The sequence below is a fragment of the Schistocerca americana genome, chromosome 3 (genome assembly GCF_021461395.2).
Source record: "Schistocerca americana isolate TAMUIC-IGC-003095 chromosome 3, iqSchAmer2.1, whole genome shotgun sequence".
Taxonomy (NCBI): domain Eukaryota; kingdom Metazoa; phylum Arthropoda; class Insecta; order Orthoptera; family Acrididae; genus Schistocerca; species Schistocerca americana.
The window spans coordinates 597,535,629-597,553,940 of NC_060121.1; positions in this window are offsets into that span (position 1 = coordinate 597,535,629).

Below are 18,312 nucleotides of genomic sequence, written 5' to 3' on the forward strand. Positions count from 1 at the left end.
AAGAGCAACACAGGGACGACAATCTACCCACGAATACTTCTCGACACCGTAACACCACCTCCTCCGTACTTCACCGCCGGTACTACACATGATAGCAGGTGACGTTCGGCAGGCGTTCGCCAAACTCAGACTCTTCCATCGCATTGCTACAGGAATAGCGTGATTCGTCACTCAGACCACTCGCTTGCAGTCATACTCTGACCAGTCACTTCGCTCTTCACATCACCTCAAGCGTCGCGTAGCATTTACAGAAATGTGTGACTCATGAGAAGCTGCCCGACCATTGCACGCCACTCTTCTAGCCTCCCTACGCACAGTCCTTGTACTACCTGGACCGCTGGTAGCGCTCTGGAACTCACTGAATTCGTGTGAAATTTTGCAACTACACTTAACCAATGCTTAACGGTCCCTCTCCGTCATTACTTGGCGTGTGCATGATGTTGGTTCAACTGTGATTGCTCCTTCGCATTTCACTTCACAGTCACATCACCAACAGTCGAATTTGGCAGCTTTAGAAGGATTGAAATGTCCCTCGTACTTTTGATCAGGTAGTGTAGGCACTCTAGAGCAGGCCATATTCTTCAGACTCATGAGATGGTTGGCAATGCCATCCATGACAAAACAATTCCCTCTTCAATGCAACCAACATATGTGACACATATGAAACATTCTAAGACTTCGAGAGCAACTTTATAATGGCAGTTCCTAAGATGAATGCTTTGAAAAATGTATTACAGAACCGTCAGTTTAATAAATTATGGTTACGAAATACTAAGTCGATTTCGTTACACATGAATGGATGACGTGATAGGAGCCAACTTCAGATAAGATCCTTTTGGGTTCGTGAGCAATGTAGGATACCGAGAGGCAATGCTGACTTCCCAACTTATCTCGGAAGACAGAACGAAGAAAGTCGAACCAATGTCTAGAGCATTTGTAGGTTGAGAGAATGCTTAGCGCAATGTTGACGCAAAAGCACTGTTTGAATTTTTGGAGGCAACAAGCATAAAATATAGGGAGCAGAAGGTTATCAACAAGTTGTACAGAAACCGGACGACAGCTACAAGAGGGTATGCTAACATGATATGGAGACAGAAATTAAAAAGAGAGTAAGTGTTGTAGCATATTCTGTCAGAGACATCACAGGACTTGGAAGATCATTTGAACCAAGAGGCAGTTTCTAGAAGTAAGTTACAGCTGAACAGCAATAACCATACAAAAATCCGAATGGAGTGTAAGCGATTTATGGCTGACAATGAAAAGGGAATTAGATTAAGAACTGAGACACTATAAGAGGTAGACGAGTTTTGCTGTTTAGACAATAAAATAACTGACGATGATGGTGATAGAGACGACGTAAAACGTAGACTGACAATAGTTAGAAAAACGTTTCTGAAAAAGAGAAGCATTTTCTCTAATTTACATATATTTAAGTAAGTATGCAGGCTTTCGTGGCCACAGCCTAACAGGCTAGAAGATTTTACCTTCATTAATTTAAGTGCTAGGAATTCTTTTCTGGAAGTATTTGGATTGTATCCTTGTATGGAAGTGAACTGTGGATGATTAACAGTTCAAAAGAAAGGAGAATGGAATATTTTAAAATATGGTGCCATAGAAGACTGCTGAAAATTAGTTGGGTAGGTTGGGAACTAATGAGGGCGTACTGAATCTAACTGTTAAAAAAAAAAAAAAAAAAAAAAAAAAACAACAAGTAGGTATCAGTTGATGGCACATATTCTAAGGCATCAAGGAATAATCAGTAATGTTAACTGAATTTTCTGTCTGTGCTTGGCAGAACATGGTAATAATATTAAAAAGGAAAACACTTCCTAATATTCTACAAAAACGACTTTTGGCTTCTCAGGACATCTTCAGGTGACAAGTGAATGTTGCAGATGCAGATAAACATGATGTGCGACTTACACATATATTATTTGTGCAGAAGACAGAAAAATGACAGTGTGTTTGCATAGGAAAACATTTAATCTTTTGTCAAGTAGAAATAATTACATTAACTAAAAAAACGAAGTAAACAAAGTTTTATGTGAAGATATGTTTAACAATAGGTGAGAAATAAGACAAATTTACAGCCTGAATCTAGTATTTGTAACTAAAACTTAATTTAACAAAGGGGAAAATGGAAACTGAGTCTGATCATTTAATAGCCTGCTAGACTGCAATTCTGTTTCATGTGTTTGTTGATTTCCAATATTTCCAGTAGGGCCGTCTTTCTGTTTCTCATGACAGAATGTAAAACGTCACATTCTCCATCATATAAATGTTTTTCTGTCAAAACATGATCATCACAATTGAATATTTCACCCTTAATCTCAGCTTCTTTCATGTTCCCGTTGCCACAGCTCTGACTGACTGATCAGTATCCACTTTTTCGCACAGCTTGCAAGTGATTTTATATACACCACTCTGTGCCAAGGATTGCAGTTAGTCTGAATAACGAAATACAGGTCTGTAGTTGCGAGACTTTAACTTGTTTGCAAGATTGTCTGAAATGTTGTCGATTTATGGAATTTTGCACCAGGATTTGTAACTACTGAGTGACTACTGTTGGTGAGCATACAGAAGTGGTGTAATTTTTCACATTTTCTTTTTTCATAGTATATTGTCAATCAGTGCAGAGCTATAGCCATTGCTGGAAGCGATTTACTTTCTGGTTTATAGTTCTAATAACACAAGATTACATGGCAACTAATTCTGCAGATGATGAAGAGATTGAAATAATGTATGATAAAAGAAATTATTCAGATATTTGAAGAAGACCAGAATTTTCATTGTGACTGGGGACTGGAACTCGATAGTAGGAAAAGGAAGACAAGGAAAAGTAGTAGGAGAATATGGATTGGGTTAAAGGAATGAAAGAGGAAGACACCTGCACAGAGCATAGGTTAATAATTACAAACACTTGGTTTAAGAATCATAATAGAAGGTTGTATACGTGCAAGAGACCTGGAGAGAGTGGAATGTTTCAGATTGATTCTATAGTGGTTAGATAGAGATTTAGGAACCATATTTTATATTGTAAGACTTTCCAGGGGCATATTTGGACTCTGACCATAATGTATTGGCTATGAACTGTAGATTAAAACTGAAGAAATTGGGAAAAGTTAGGAAATTAAGGAGATAGGACCTGGAAAAGTTGCATTAGGCAACGGTTGACCAGGACAGGGGAAGGGAATACAGCGGAAGACGAGCGGGTAGTTTTAAGAGATGAAATAATGTAGGCAGCAGAGGGTCAAACAAATAAAAAGATAAGGCCTAGTAGAAGTCCTTGGATAACAGAGGAGATGTTGAATTTAAATAATGAACGAAGAAAATTTAAAAATGCAGCAAATGAATCGGGTGAAAGAGCATAAAAAGTTAAAAAAAAATGAGATGGACACAAAGTGCAAAACTGCTAAGCAGGAATGGCTAGAGGACAATTGTAAGGATTTAGAGGCATATTTTACTGGGGGGAAGATAGATACTGCCTGCAGGAAAATTAAAGAGGCCTTTGGGGAAAAGAGAAGCAGCAGTATGAGTATCAAGAGCTCAGATGGTAATCCTGTCCTAATCAAAGAAGAGAAAGCTGGGAGGTGGAAGAATATTTAGAGTGTCTATACAAGGGAGATGAACTTGAAAGCAATATGTAGAAAGGGAAGTGAACTCAGATGAAGATGATATGGGAGATAAGATACTGCGAGAAGAATTTGACAAAGTTCTGAAAAATGCAAGTCGTAATAATGCATCGAGGGTAGTCGATATTCCGTCAGAACTGCTGTTGCCCATGGGAGAGCCATCCTCTTCCATCTGGTGTGGAAGATGTATGAGACAGGCGAAATACCCTCAGACGTCTAGAAGAATGTAACAATTATAATTCCAAAGAAAGCAGTTGCTGACAGGTCGGAAAATTACCAAACTATCAGTTTAATAAGACACGGTTGCGAAATACTAACACGAATTCTTTACAGAAAAATGGAAAAACTAGTAGAAGCTGACCTCGGGGAGAATCAGTTTGGATTCCGTAGAAATGGAGGGACACGCGAGGCATTACTGATCCTACGACTTCTCTTAGAAGATAGGTTAAGGAAAGGAAACGAACATTAATAGCATTTGTGGATTTAGCGGAAGCTTTTGAGCATGTTAACTGGAATACTCTTTGAAATTTTGAAAGTAGTAGTGATAAAATACAAGGAGCAAAAGGCTAGTTACAACTTTTACAGAAACCATTTATAAGTGTCCAGGGGCCTGAAGGGGAGGCAGTGGCTGCAAAGCGAACGAGACAGGACTGCAGCTTATGCCCGATGTTATTCAATGTGCACATAGTACAACAGGTGAAAGAAACCAAGAAAAATGTGAAATAGGAATTAAAGTTCACGGAGAAGACATAAAAACTTTTAGGTCTGCCGATGAGATTGTAATTCTGTCAGAGACTGGAGAGGACTTTGGGCAGTGTCTTGAAAGGAGGATATAAGATGAAAATGAACAGAAGCAAAATAAGGATAATATAATGTAGAAGAATTAAATCAGGTGATGCTAAGGGAATTAGATTACGAAACGAGACACTTATAATAGTAGATGAGTTTTGCTGTATGGGCAGCAAAATAACTGATGATGGCCGAAGTAGAGAGGATATAAAATGTGGACTGGCAATGGCAAGGAAAGCGTTTCTGAAGAAGAATAATTTGTTAAACTCGAATATAGATGTAAGTGTTAGGAAGTATTTTTTGAAGGTATTTTTGTGGAGTGTGGCCATTTATGGAAATGAAACATTGACAATAAACACTTTAAATAAAAGGGGTTAGAAGCTTTCGAAATGTGGTGGTACAGGAAAATTCTGAAGATTAGAGGGTCGAATACTTAACTAATGAGGGAGTGCTGAATAGAATTCGGAAGAAAAGAAATTTCTGGCAAATGAAGGGAGCAGTTGATAGGCCACATTCTGAGACATCAAGGGATCATCAATTTAGTATTGGAGCGATGTGTGGTGGATAAAATTCGCATAGGGAGACCGAAAGATGAAGCAGATTTACAAGGATGAAGGTTGAAGTAGTTATTCTGAAATGAAGAGACTCACACAGGAAGAGTAGCATGGAGAACTGCATCAAACCAATCCTCGGACTGATGATCACTACAACAGCAACGACAGTTCTATCTGAAAGACTGATTCATATGATGGAACAGATATAAGATGATGCACCGTTGATTGGAAAGCTGTGTATTTAGCTATGTTTTTTTCTGTAAATTCTAAAAACTTAATTTATTCTAATAATATATGTATTAAGGTCCAAGAAATTTATCGAAGAGCCTCCCAGTTTCATTGTAAGCTGAATTTTCTTATGTCGTGCTTTTAAATGCTGTAGTAATGTAACTAACTGTCAAGCGGTACCAGTCCACAAACACAGAAAATTATCGACATACCTTAACCAATACATAATTTTGTAATGTCGTGACCCTAATAGAGATATTAGCACAAGAAAACACGTATTTAGCATTTACAGTAAAAACGTAACTACTGATGAGATTATCCCTACAAGCTCCCAGCATCCATATAGTCACAAATATGCAGGTTTCTGTTCAGTAGTGCATCGCCTCATACGTGTCCCATTATGTGAATCACCCTTTCAAACAGAAGTATAAATCATAAAACAAATCGCTTCCAGCAACGGCTGCAATTCTGAGCTGGTTACTAATATACTACGAAAAAAGAAAATGTGAAAAATTACACCACTTTTGTACGCTGGTCAACAGCAATCAGTCAGTAATTACAAAGCCTCTTGCAAAAGTCCATATATTCGCAACATTTCACACAACCTTGCAAAAAAGATAAAGTGTTGCAACTACAGACCCACATTTTATAATACCAATAATATATCAAAACTATTATTCAGTAGTAAAGTCAAACTGCAACCCTTGGCACAGAGTGGTGTATATAAAACCATTTTCAAGCAGTGCTAAAAACTGTATATTGGTCAGTCAGGCAGAGCTGTGGTAATTAGGCTACGTAAGCATGGATGAAGCTGTAAATTAAGGAAGAAAGATTCATCCCATGCTGATCATCTTTTGGCAGAAAACTATTTAATCCTGAGTCCAGTATTCTGTCAAGAAAGCTGATAGATGATCCTACTGGAAATCAACAAACGCATGACACAAAAGCCGGCTTTGTATTAAATGATCAGACTCGATTTCCATTTTCCCCTTAGTTAAATTAAGTTTTTGTTATAAATACTAGATTATAACTGTAAATTTGCCTTATTTCTCACCAGTCGTTAAGTATAACTTTGTTAATTTTACCTCCACAGAAAAGCTTGGTTTATTCCATCTTTTAGTTAGTGTAATTATTTCTATGTGACAAAAAATGAAATGTTTTTCTGTGTAAACACTATTTCATTTTTGTGTGTTCTGTACAAATTGTATTTGTATAATTCGGACTTCGTGTTTATTTCCATTTGTGAGATGCAGTTGTCAGCTGAAGATGGCCTGTGAAGCCGAAAGGCTATTCGTGTCTAAATAAATACAATTTTGCAGAACATTACGAAGTGTTTTCCTTGTTGATGGTACTCAGTAAGGTGTTAAGGCTAGTATTCGAGTAAAAAGTTGTTGGGGAGAACAAAGGTTGACTGCAGTAAGCAGGTTGCGCTGGGTGCAGGTTGTAGTAGTAATGCAGATAAGTAGACGCTTGTACAGGGTAGACTAATGTGGAGAGATAGATCAAACAACAACAGCAACAACAATGACAGCAAGTGGTAAAAAATTAGGTAAATGGTCAAAAATTTTCGCAACAACTTTACTGAACCCTCTCTGAGCTAATGCACTTTATTCCCAATAACCTATTTTCTGTTATGTATCGAAGACTTAGTTATTTATCTTCAGTGACGGCTATTTGCAAAGCTACATCTGATAAAACGCTGTATTTCTGTGTATTACATTCGTTATCTAGAAGGTCTCGATTAGGCCTACTGTAACCAGTGTAAAAGAAATGCAAACATCTGGTTGCAAGAGGTTAGAAACGTACAATGTATTTCCGGTTTGTATGAATATATTCTCGAAACAGTGCACATCAAGCCTACATCATCTCGTTTTTACCAGTTGTTTTTTCAGTCTAACAATTAAAAAAGTGGAAAGTCGTAAAAATATATTAAGTTGCACAAGCAACACGTTGATTAAGTGTGTCAGAGGTCCCACATATATTTATAGAAGTTTTCATTCAAATTATTGTAATTTGTGTTTCAGAGAGTTTATAAACTTTTAACAAAATTGTATAGGCACGCTTTTGAATGTTTCATGTGATAGGTTACGACTATTTACTTGAAAAAAAAAAAGATAAATTTTCTTTTTTGATAAAAGTTAGATTTTCATACAAATAAGATTTTTATGAGTTTTCAAAATTGTGTAATACTTAAACTTCTATTTTTGTATCTGAAACAAAAAGGTGAAGCGATTTTTTATGTTTGGGTCTGATTTTACGTTTATGAATGATCCTTGAAGCAAGGAGTGAAACTAATGGGTTTTGGGTCTGACGTAGGCCATTGTGAGATCGTATTCGTGAAAAGACAAAAATGAATTTCTTATATTAACCTAAGAGCTGGTAAGTGTGTAGGCTAAACAAACTTAAGAAATATGCTGCTAGTAGGCAGACTGCTCCCCTAAGGTACTGTCAGGCAGCCACAAACACTCCCAAAAAACAACATGATGGGATGTAACAGAAACAGGTCTCTGCAGCCAAACAACGGACCCCCAACTTGTAAAACTAAGAGCTGTTAACAAATGCCATTCGGCTGAAACATGGGCTAAAAGAAACAAGTTAAGAAAATGTAATTTCCCACAGCTTAGTAACTTAATGGCATAAAATTTTCAAATCTGCCATAATAATCAAACATTTGAGAGAAATTTATAACGTTATCTTGCTTAGGGGGAATGCACAAATGAAGTGGTTTTAGCATTTCACAGAATACTAACAACAAGAGGTAGTCATATGGTTGAAGATATTTTCTCTTTTTTTTAAAAAAAACATATAGTTATTAGAGTTTCTGAACAGTCTTATTGAGTGACACTGTTCTTCATGTACATCTGTACATCTAGTAATAATGTAATGATTGAGTAAATCTAATCACACAGTTTTATGTTAATCGCTAAGTTATATTTACGGTTTTTACATACATTCCACACTCATGTCCTCTGCAACTTTTAACCATAGTTTCCTCTGTAAGTTGGGGTGCTGATATCTTGTACCTTACACATCAACAGTGGCCTGTTGTCATTCACAAGATTTATAAGCTTCTCCATTTCCATAGATGGTAATAAGTACAAAACACTCCCATACACAAGCTGCAACAGGTACTCATTTGCACCTATTATGTACGACCAGTTCTATTTCACTGGGATCCGTCAGTCAGCTGGCTGTGTACGGCCGTGCGTGGCCAACTCGGTCATGATCAGTGGACATGCATCAGCACTGCTTACGTCTTGGAAATATTTGGTTGTTTGCAGTTGTCCAACTAGTCGGGCAAATACAGTTCCAGTGGGTACCCAACCTAATTGGTCGGTGGATGTGAGCGAACGACATTGTCACATCTGATTTGTAAGAGTTCACTCACTATCTACCACATTCTTGTAAAAGTTCAGAAACACATGATACCTAACCTCTCCTTCCTCTCCTTCTGTGGGATGTTGTTTGCTTCAGAAATGATGCAAAGTCTGTCTACTATGCTGTTCACCTTTAGTGCACAACTCTTTCACAGCAAGAAACAATTTAGTAGTGAACATATAGTCTCGAAGTTGGCAAGTGTTCATTTCCATTCACTACATCGTAAATGCCTGTGGAACAGGCACGAGGTAATAGAAACAAATGGCAAAGAGCATGAACAAATTGCTCATTTAAGCCTGGTTTAGACTGGAGTGAATGTTCATCAGCAAACAAGAATTCTCTCTGGTGTAAGTGTTGTGTGAGCATGAGCAGACAGCATTGGGTGATGTTTGTACACATTAACATATATTAGCATAAATCTGAACATTTTTAGTTCACAATTTGTCTGTCTATACCTTCCACAGTTCGTGTACTCAGCGGCACTATTTGTTATGACGACTTGATTCAATAGTGGTGCTATCTCAGAAATAACTGTTCTTTGTTGTGAAGTAGTGACTTGGATTGCTTGTACTTGGCCAGGGCTGCCACATATTTCACTAAATTGAGTAACATCTGATCATTGGTGCCCCACGTTAGGGCGTGACTGCCACTATCTGGTAGTTGTTCCCTGATGACAGTTGTCTGCCAGAGCAAGCAGCTGGTCAAGTTATTTCTTATGTAGTCTAAGTCATCACATTTACTTGCTTTTGGAATTTTGACATTAAAACTTAATACACAATTAAAAGCACCTCCAAGCATAACATTTCTATTAAAAGAACAAAATAAAATAGGGACATCATTTTTGTAAAGCTATGATCTTTTATGAAGTCTGTTGGTTCCAGAAGGAGGATGCACATTGGAAATTAAAAGTCAATTAACATGGCATGATGTTCTCCTGCTAGTGAGATATACTGCTTCTGTAAAATGGATGCCTTAACACAATAAAATTAATATTCCTGTTGACTGGTCTGTGTTAATATTGCTGGCTGTTACGTACTTTCCAATGTTGATTTCAGCAAGTACATCCTGTAAAAGTGAAATGTCCACATATGTGCCATGTAAGAAACTTATCAATGCTTGCAGTTCTATGCTGCTTTTGATCCTATTTACATTCAAAGTTGTAACATTGTGACTTTTCTTGGAAGGTCATTGGTTTACACAATATTTGTGGCGCATCCTGGCTCCTGGCCACATTGTGTGGTCAGAGAACCTTAATCCATTTCCATCTCATCCATTCTTAGAGTTTCCACAGTATTTTGTTGGCCATTTCATACTACTTTGATTGTTTTCAGTTCCTTCCCAGTTTAATTTTAACTTTTCTTTTAGTTTTGCATGGGTAATTCACATTTTCTTATTGTCTAGAGATCATTGTCACCCATTTCTCTGATTTTTCTTTTGTACCTTTTCAAACTCATTTGAGGAAGGTATGACATGGTTGGGACCAACAATTCCAATTTGTTGATAGGTGTCTTCCGGTTGAAGCCACTCAAGTTTTTTTAGGTGGTTCAACTGTTATGCTGCTTCTTGTTTGTTACTGTTAGAGTACTTTATCTTCTAGTGAAGTTGAAGTAGTTAGTTCCTGTGAGTTAGTATGGGTAGGAGTCATTCTTGGCAGCTGAAATAAAATAATTTGATCCTCTTACCAACCTCCCAATTCAGATGATAAAAGTGCTGAAAGGTTCATAGAAGACTTAAGTCTAATTTCAGACATGTACCCAATTCATACAATTATAGTTGGTAGTGACTTCAATTTTCCCTCAATATGTTGGTGAAAATTCATATTTAAATCCAGAGGTATGCATAAAACGTCATCCGAAATAATGTTAAATGCAGTCTGTGAAAATTGTTTCGAGCAGTTAGTAAATGGTTATCTTAGAAGATAGATTAAGCAAAGGCAAACCAACATTTCTAGCATTTGTAGACTTAGAGAAAGCTTTTGACAATGTTGACTGGCATACTCTCTATCAAATTCTGAAAGTGGCAGGGAGCAAAAGGCTATTTACAATTTGTACAGAAACCAGATGGCAGTTACACGAGTCGAGGGACATGATAGGGAAGCAGTGGTTGGGAAGGGAGTGAGACAGGCTTGTAGCCTCTCCCCAATGTTATTCAATCTTTATATTGAGCAAGCAGTAAAGGAAACAAAAGAAAAATTCGGAGTAGGAATTAAAATGCATGAAGAAGAAATAAAAACTTTGAGGTTCGCCGATGACATTGTAATTCTGTCAGAGACAGCAAAGGACCTGGAAGAGCAGCTGAACGGAATGGACATGGTCTTGAAAGGAGGATATAAGATGAACATCAACAAAAACAAAACGAGTATAATGGAATGTAGTTGAATTAAGGTGGGTGATGCTGAGGGAATTAGATTAGGAAATGAGACACTTAAAGTAGTGAAGGAGTTTTGCTGTTTGGGGAGCAAAATAACTGATGATGGTTGAAGTAGAGAGGATATAAAACGTAGACTGGCAATGACAAGGAAAGTGTGTCTGAAGAAGAGAAATTTGTTAACGTCGAGTATAGATTTAAGTGTCAGGAAGTTGTTTCTGAAAGTATTTGTATGGAGTGTAGCCATGTATGGAGGTGATACATGGACGATAAATAGTTTGGACATGAAGAGAATAGAAGCTTTCGAAATGTGGTGCCACAGAAGAATGCTGAAGATTAGATGGGTAGATCATATAACTAATAAGGAGGTATTGAATAGAATTGGGGAGAAGAGACATTTGTGGCACAACTTGACTAGAAGAAGGGATCAGTTGGTAGGACATGTTCTGAAGCATCAAGGGATCACCAATTTAGTATTGGAGGCAGTGTGGAGGGTAAAAATCAGAGGGAGACCAAGAGATAAATACACTAAGCAGATTCAGAAGGATGTAGGTTACAGTAGGTACTGGGAAATGAAGAAGCTTGCATAGGATAGAGCAGCATGGAGAGCTGCATCCAACCAGTCTCAGGACTGAAGACCACCACAACAACAACAACAAATGTCACACGTATTCAAGTTTATCAATTCTTGAAACAGACTCTTGCATTTCATTCTGTTTGATTGCAATATTCGAAAGCTCCCAGACAGAGTTATGTGCACACAGAGGCAATATATATTTTAACAGTTGCTATATTACAGGTGATCTCCACTGAAGATGAGTTCTCGAAACGCACATATGAGGTAAGTCATAGCTTGTTTATAGTGACGCTGTGTGACTCCATGGGGAGCCATACATCATTTTCCGACAAGAGGAGATTCACATCAATATGACTTGCGGATTCTTACGAAGAAGTGAACCAGGGACCGAATTCTGAGGTGGGGACTTTAGTTAGTTGCACGTTCCACAGACCATTTGAACGGTTCTTTTATGGAAATGATATGGAACGAGTCAGTTTAAAGGATATGTATATATGATTAGTGTTAACATTAATGAACACATTATTTTTAATCGTATTCATGCAACTAAGCTTAATTATCTTTTTTGTTCAAATGTTCAAATGTGTGTGAAATCTTATGGGGCTTAACTGCTAAGGTCATCAGTCCCTAAGCTTACACACAACTTAACCTACATTATCCTAAGGACAAACTCACACACCCATCCATGCCCGAGGGAGGACTCGAACCTCCGCCGGGACCAGCCACACAGTCCATGACTGCAGCGTCCCAGACCGCTCGGCTAATCCCGCGCGGCAATTATCTTTTTTATTTTTAGTTTTTAAATAGAAATTCGTCAGTGGAATAGAAGAATTTGTCTTGGAGAATTGACTTTAAATTATATTTAAATCTTGCCGCGCTACCTGTCGGACATTTTACGTTGTTGGGCAAATGATGGCTCTGAGCACTATGGGACTTAACATCTATGGTCATCAGTCCCCTAGAACTTAGAACTACTTAAACCTAACTAACCTAAGGACAGCACACAACACCCAGCCATCACGAGGCAGAGAAAATCCCTGACCCCGCCGGGAATCGAACCCGGGAACCCGGGCGTGGGAAGCGAGAACGCTACCGCACGACCACGGGATGCGGGCTGGGCAAATGATAAAATATTTTTATTGCTGCATATTGAACTCCTTTCTGAGCCACTGGCAGCTTCAACAATGGGTAATAAAAGTCTTTTCTCCTCTAGTGTCAAATTTTGATGGATTACGAATTTCATTAGCGGAAGTATACACTGTGACGATGCAGTTACAATGCCTAGCTGCTTGAAGAGATACCTACATGACGTCCGTGGGCGAAAAACACATGTTATTCTTAATGCTTATTTTTGTACAGGCAATACTGGTATCCAAGTGAAGAGTTACCTCAGAAAACGAGACCGCTACGGTCGCAGGTTCGAATCCTGCTTCGGGTATGGATGTGTGTGATGTCCTTAGGTTAGTTAGGTTTAACTAGTTCTAATTTCTAGGGGACTAATGACCTCAGAAGTTGAGTCCCATAGTGCTCTGAGCCATTTGAACCTCAGAAAATTATTCAGTACTACATTACTGAGTGAAAATGCAAAATGTGTCAGGAAGTTGATACGTTTGTTTCCAAGATTAGCAGTTATGCGAAGAGAAAAGTGGTTGAACTTAAGTGTTTGAGGAGCTCGTTAATAAGCTCTGAAGCTTCGAAAATGCAAGTGTAATTAGTCAGAAGTCGATGCAGCTAATCTCCCGATAATGCTTTCTAAGCTCCCGATAATGCTTTCTAACGGCTGCGTTACGTAGGCTACGTTGCTCCTTATCATCGCTATTAGCTTTTACGCAAAAAAAAAAAAAAGCTTTTTAATGAGATGCTGGAAAACAAGTAAAAAAAAAGGAGATTGAAACCGAATAAGCCGTTGATGGATGCAGCGAGTAAGGCGATCCCCGTTTAAGGCTGATTGGCAGTGACATAAGCCAAACGGGACGGCGTGCTGGCTCCTTATGGACGTCTTTCAGGGCCGAGAATTAACAGGTAGAACGAGGGGCATACATAATAAACGAGCCCCATTCTCCCTGTTGCCAATCAAAGGCCACAAACACACGTGCGGAGAGGGGATGCCTTCACTACTGGCCTCCAGGTCTACGCCGTTCGTCTCTCTAATATTTGTACAGTCAGCCTGACGATCGGGGGACACAGACGTGGCCGCACCAATATTTTGATTTCTCCCGTGATCCCCGCCACCATTAATAACGCCGCCTCCCCACTTTGCATACCAGTTACAGGCGAATGGGTCTCCCCCTGTGGTCCCCTCCTGCGGTCCCACGGACGGAGCCTCATGCGCCGGTACCGGGGAAGCCAACACTCTTGGCGTTTAGGGCGCAGTGCGGTTGTAGGAGCCGGGTTGCCTGTGCGTTTGAATACGAAATGAAGCGGACGGGGAGGCCATCGTTTATGAAATATCAATCTCTCCGCGGGTGGAGCCCCTTCGCGCTCTGCTCGTGGCAGACGTCGTTACGCGGGCAGCACAGGCATCCATCACACAGGCGCGCAGACGCCGCTCTAACGCATTATCCCAACGAGTCTATTTAGCCCCCAGGCTCGGCGCAAAGCGGCGCATGCAAATATTCTGGCTAGGTCAGGTTACCCCGAAAGGGTTCACGTTTTCCTCTCTCTCGCCTTTTCATTGGTTAAACGCTCAGAAAAGGTCTGTCCCTCGTACCCGTCTCAGTGTTCGCGTTTACATAATATTTGGACGAGCCTTAGAGCGGCCTCCAAAATTCGTAAACAGATAAACAGAGGTGCTAACGAGCGGCAGAAGGGCGAAGCGACGGCCTGCTAGCCGACAAAAGGGAGAGAGGTTTGTGCGGCTGATGGATGCTCCCAGCTTCAGCGTTTTATGTCCTGAGCCAGACGTGCACCCGAAGGCAAAGAGTGGCGGGTTGCATCTCTGGTAAACTTCGCCAGCGGTTTCCGGTTCCCCTTGCATGAACCACGGCTGTGGGCGGTCACGGGTGAGGTTGAGAGAGAGTGAGTGAGTTTCTATTTCAGGTTGCTTTTGACTTTTTAATAGTATTTTCTACGTTTTAACCGCATTCGTTTCTGTTAAACGTCGTATGGGCACTGACAACCTCGTCTTTGAGCGCCCCTAAACACCATAAGGCTAATTACTTTTAATACTGATTTGATCGTTTTATTGTTTTCGTATCCATGGCAGAACGTCTTGCTATGGTTGTTAGCTCCTACAGAGTTTCTTCCGTGTTTGTAATTACAACCAACAAAGAAATTACAGCAAACATGTACAATATGACGTAAGTACACGGTATGCACCAATGCGTCTATCGGAAAAAATATTCTAAAGTAATGACTTTTCAAGCAAACCCCTCCGACTACTTTGCAGACGACATGTTGTCAAGCAACAAAAAGGCATAAATGCAAGCCAACCCGTACTAATTCACCTTTACAATTAATTTAGTTTCATATGAACATTCAGAACAAAATAAAAATGCACAAATTATATTTTGTACTCCTAAAATCGGTCTCATGATGTTTGGGTGAATAAAAAAAGGAATACATTGTCTTTTTCAGAAGGCGGAGCTTTAAAAACGCTATTTACATATTTTGAAAAATGTCTGTAACATTTTCTAGGATATTCAAAACGATTTTTACATATCACACAGATTTTGAGACTCAGAATTCGGCAGTTTCAATTCCATGGGTATTTACTGCAACCTGGTCATCTAGTGTGTAGGTTACCGGTAGCTATGGGCAGGTCAAGTGGTGCACTGCATCTTGAAGTTCTCCGCGTTCACAGGGTACAGTATATCCCCAGTAATGTACTCCACTGCTCCAAGTTTTGTTAGTACCTCGTTACTCCCATTTGCACCTCTGGTAAGACAATTGGAAACCAGGAAAAAGCTCTTCCTTTACACTTAGGGTATGTCCTCCAAGTATCTCGTTTTTGCTCACTTTCTATTCGGCGGGCAGAAAGGGATCATGCAATTGCTTCGATTATTCGGTGAAAAATCTTTCTAAACCTCAGTTTGGGAAGTTATACTCGTGTTTCACTTCTAGATGCATCCTGAGTTCCACTTGCTATTTTTTATTCTCAGCTTCGACACTGATCTTTGTATATCATTGAAGGTTGGTTTTATCAGTTGGAGTGGATCATAGGCAACTTGTTATGCTCCAGCCTGTCTCATTCGGCCAAGTAATGCCCATCTATTTTAAACGGCCACGAATTTTTTAAGCATACTCACTTCTTTGGCAAATCATCTCCGTGAGTGCGACCGTTTAGTTTCAACCGAAAATAAGTAAGAATGAAGTATATTATACACTAAATTTAATAAAAAATGTGCATTGTGCTATGGGGGTGAACCTGAACTTCACCCAAATAATTTGGAAGTTATTTTCAGGGATATTTTCTGAGTATTTTTGGTGTAAAGAGCACGTGGTCTCCAGTGGATCGTTACTGAGTGACTGCAATTGTTTTGATTTCTCACGCTCATTTGTCTTTGTATCTCGGTTACGTGATTAATTCACAGTACTTGCGATTGGCAATAGTATGTTCACTTTACTGTGCGACATCAAGCTTGCATTCAGTACCTTGCGGTCTTTTTTGTACTTCCGCCACTGTTAGTTCTATACCAACAGTGCTGCGCAGCTTACTGACAAAGAATTAACCGATATGTGCCCTTGTAACGATTCACAGAATGACGTGGAAGAGTGGCACAACGAAGCTTTGATGAGCAGGTCCCGTACCGATAGCAACAACATTACAGTACTTTTGCATCTGAGGAGTGTTACATTACTCCTGCCTTGTGTTGTATGTTTTGGTGATTTCGCATAACAGGCTTTTTCACTGTTGTGAAGAAATTTTCACAAAACAAAGGTAAATTGGGGTAACAAAACGAATAAATCTGTTACATTCTTGCTCTGTTACGTGCCCAAGGATCCGTTATACAAAATACTCAGAAAATACCCTGGAACAACCTCTGTCTCTGGAGTTCTGTTCCGTCCTGTATGATTTTTGTTTATTGTTTACGCCCGGTAACGGCATCGGATAACGTATCAAATACGGCGGCGTTTAAACACACGCAGACAACTACAACCTACATCTACATCTACATTTACATGGATACCTTCACAACCATCGAACCACCTTCACAATTCTCTATTATTCCAATCTCGTTTAGCGCGCGGAAAGAATGAACACTTATATCTTTCCGTACGACCTCTGATTTCCCTTATTTTATCGTGGTGATCGTTCCTCCCTATGTAGGTCGCTGTCAACAAAATATTTTCACATTCAGAGGAGAAAGTTGGTGATTGGAATTTCGTGAGAAGATTCCGTCGCAACGAAAAATGCCTTTCTATAATGATTTCCAGCCCAAATCCTGTATCATTTCTGTGACACTCTCTCCCATATTTCGCGATAATACAAAAGTGCTGCCTTTGTTTGAACTTTTTCGATGTACTCCGTCAGCCTTAGCTGGTAAGGTTCCCACACCACGCAGCAGTATTCTAAAAGAGGACGGACAAGGGTAGTCTGTTTCATTTTCTAAGTGTCCTGCCAATACAACGCAGTCTTAAGTTAGACTTACCCACGACATTTTCTATGAGTTCCTTCCAATTTAAGTTATTCGTAATTATAATACTTAGGTATTTAGTTCAATTTACGGCTTTTAGATTAGACTGATTTATCGTGTAACCGAAGTTTAACGAGTTCCTTTTAGCACTCATGTGGATGACCTCACACTTTTCGTTATTTAGGGTCAACCGTCACTTTCGGACCATTCAGATTTCTTTTCTAAATCGTTTGCAGTATGTTTTGATCTTCTGATGACTTTATTAGTCGATAAACGACAGCGTCATCTGCAAACAACGTAGGACGGCTGCTCAGATTGTCTCTTAAATCGTTTATATAGCTAAGGAACAGCAAAGGGCCTATAACACTACTTCTGTCGTACTCGCTGACTTTCCGTCAATTACTACGAACTGTGACCTCTCTGACAGGAAATCACAAATCCAGTCACATAACTGAGGCGATATTCCATAAGCACGCAATTTCACTACGAGCCGCTTGTGTGGTACAGTGTGAAGAGCCTTCCGGAAATCCAGAAATACGGAATCGATCTGAAATCCCTTGTCAATAGCACTCAACACTTCGTGTGAATAAAGAGCTAGTTGTGTTTCACAGGAACGATGTTTTATAAACCCATGTTGGCTGTGTGTCAATAGACCGTTTTCTTCGAGGTAATTGATAATGTTCGAACACAATATATGTTCTAAAATCCTGCTGCATATCGACGTTAACGATATGGGCCTGTAATTTAGTGGTTTACTTCTGCTACCTTGCTTGAATATTGGTGTGACCTATGCATCTTTCCAGTCTTTGGGTACGGATCTTTCGTCGAGTCAACGGTTGTATATGATTGTGAAGTATGGAGCTAATGCATCAGCATACTCCGAAAGGAACCTAATTGGTATACAGTCTGGATCAGAAGACTTGCTTTTATTAAGTGATTTAAGTTGCTTCACTACTCCGAGGATATTTACTTCTACGTTACTCATGTTGGCAGCTGTTCTAGATTCGAATTCTGGAATATTTACTTCGTCTTCTTTTGTGAACGAATTTCGGAATGCTGTGTTTAGTAACTCTGCTTTGGCAGCACTGTATTCGATAGTATCTCCATTGCTATCGCGCAGAGAAGGCATTGATTGTTTCTTGCCGCTAACAGACATGACATACGACCAGAATTTCTTTGGATTTTCTGCCAGGTTTCGAGACAAAGATTCG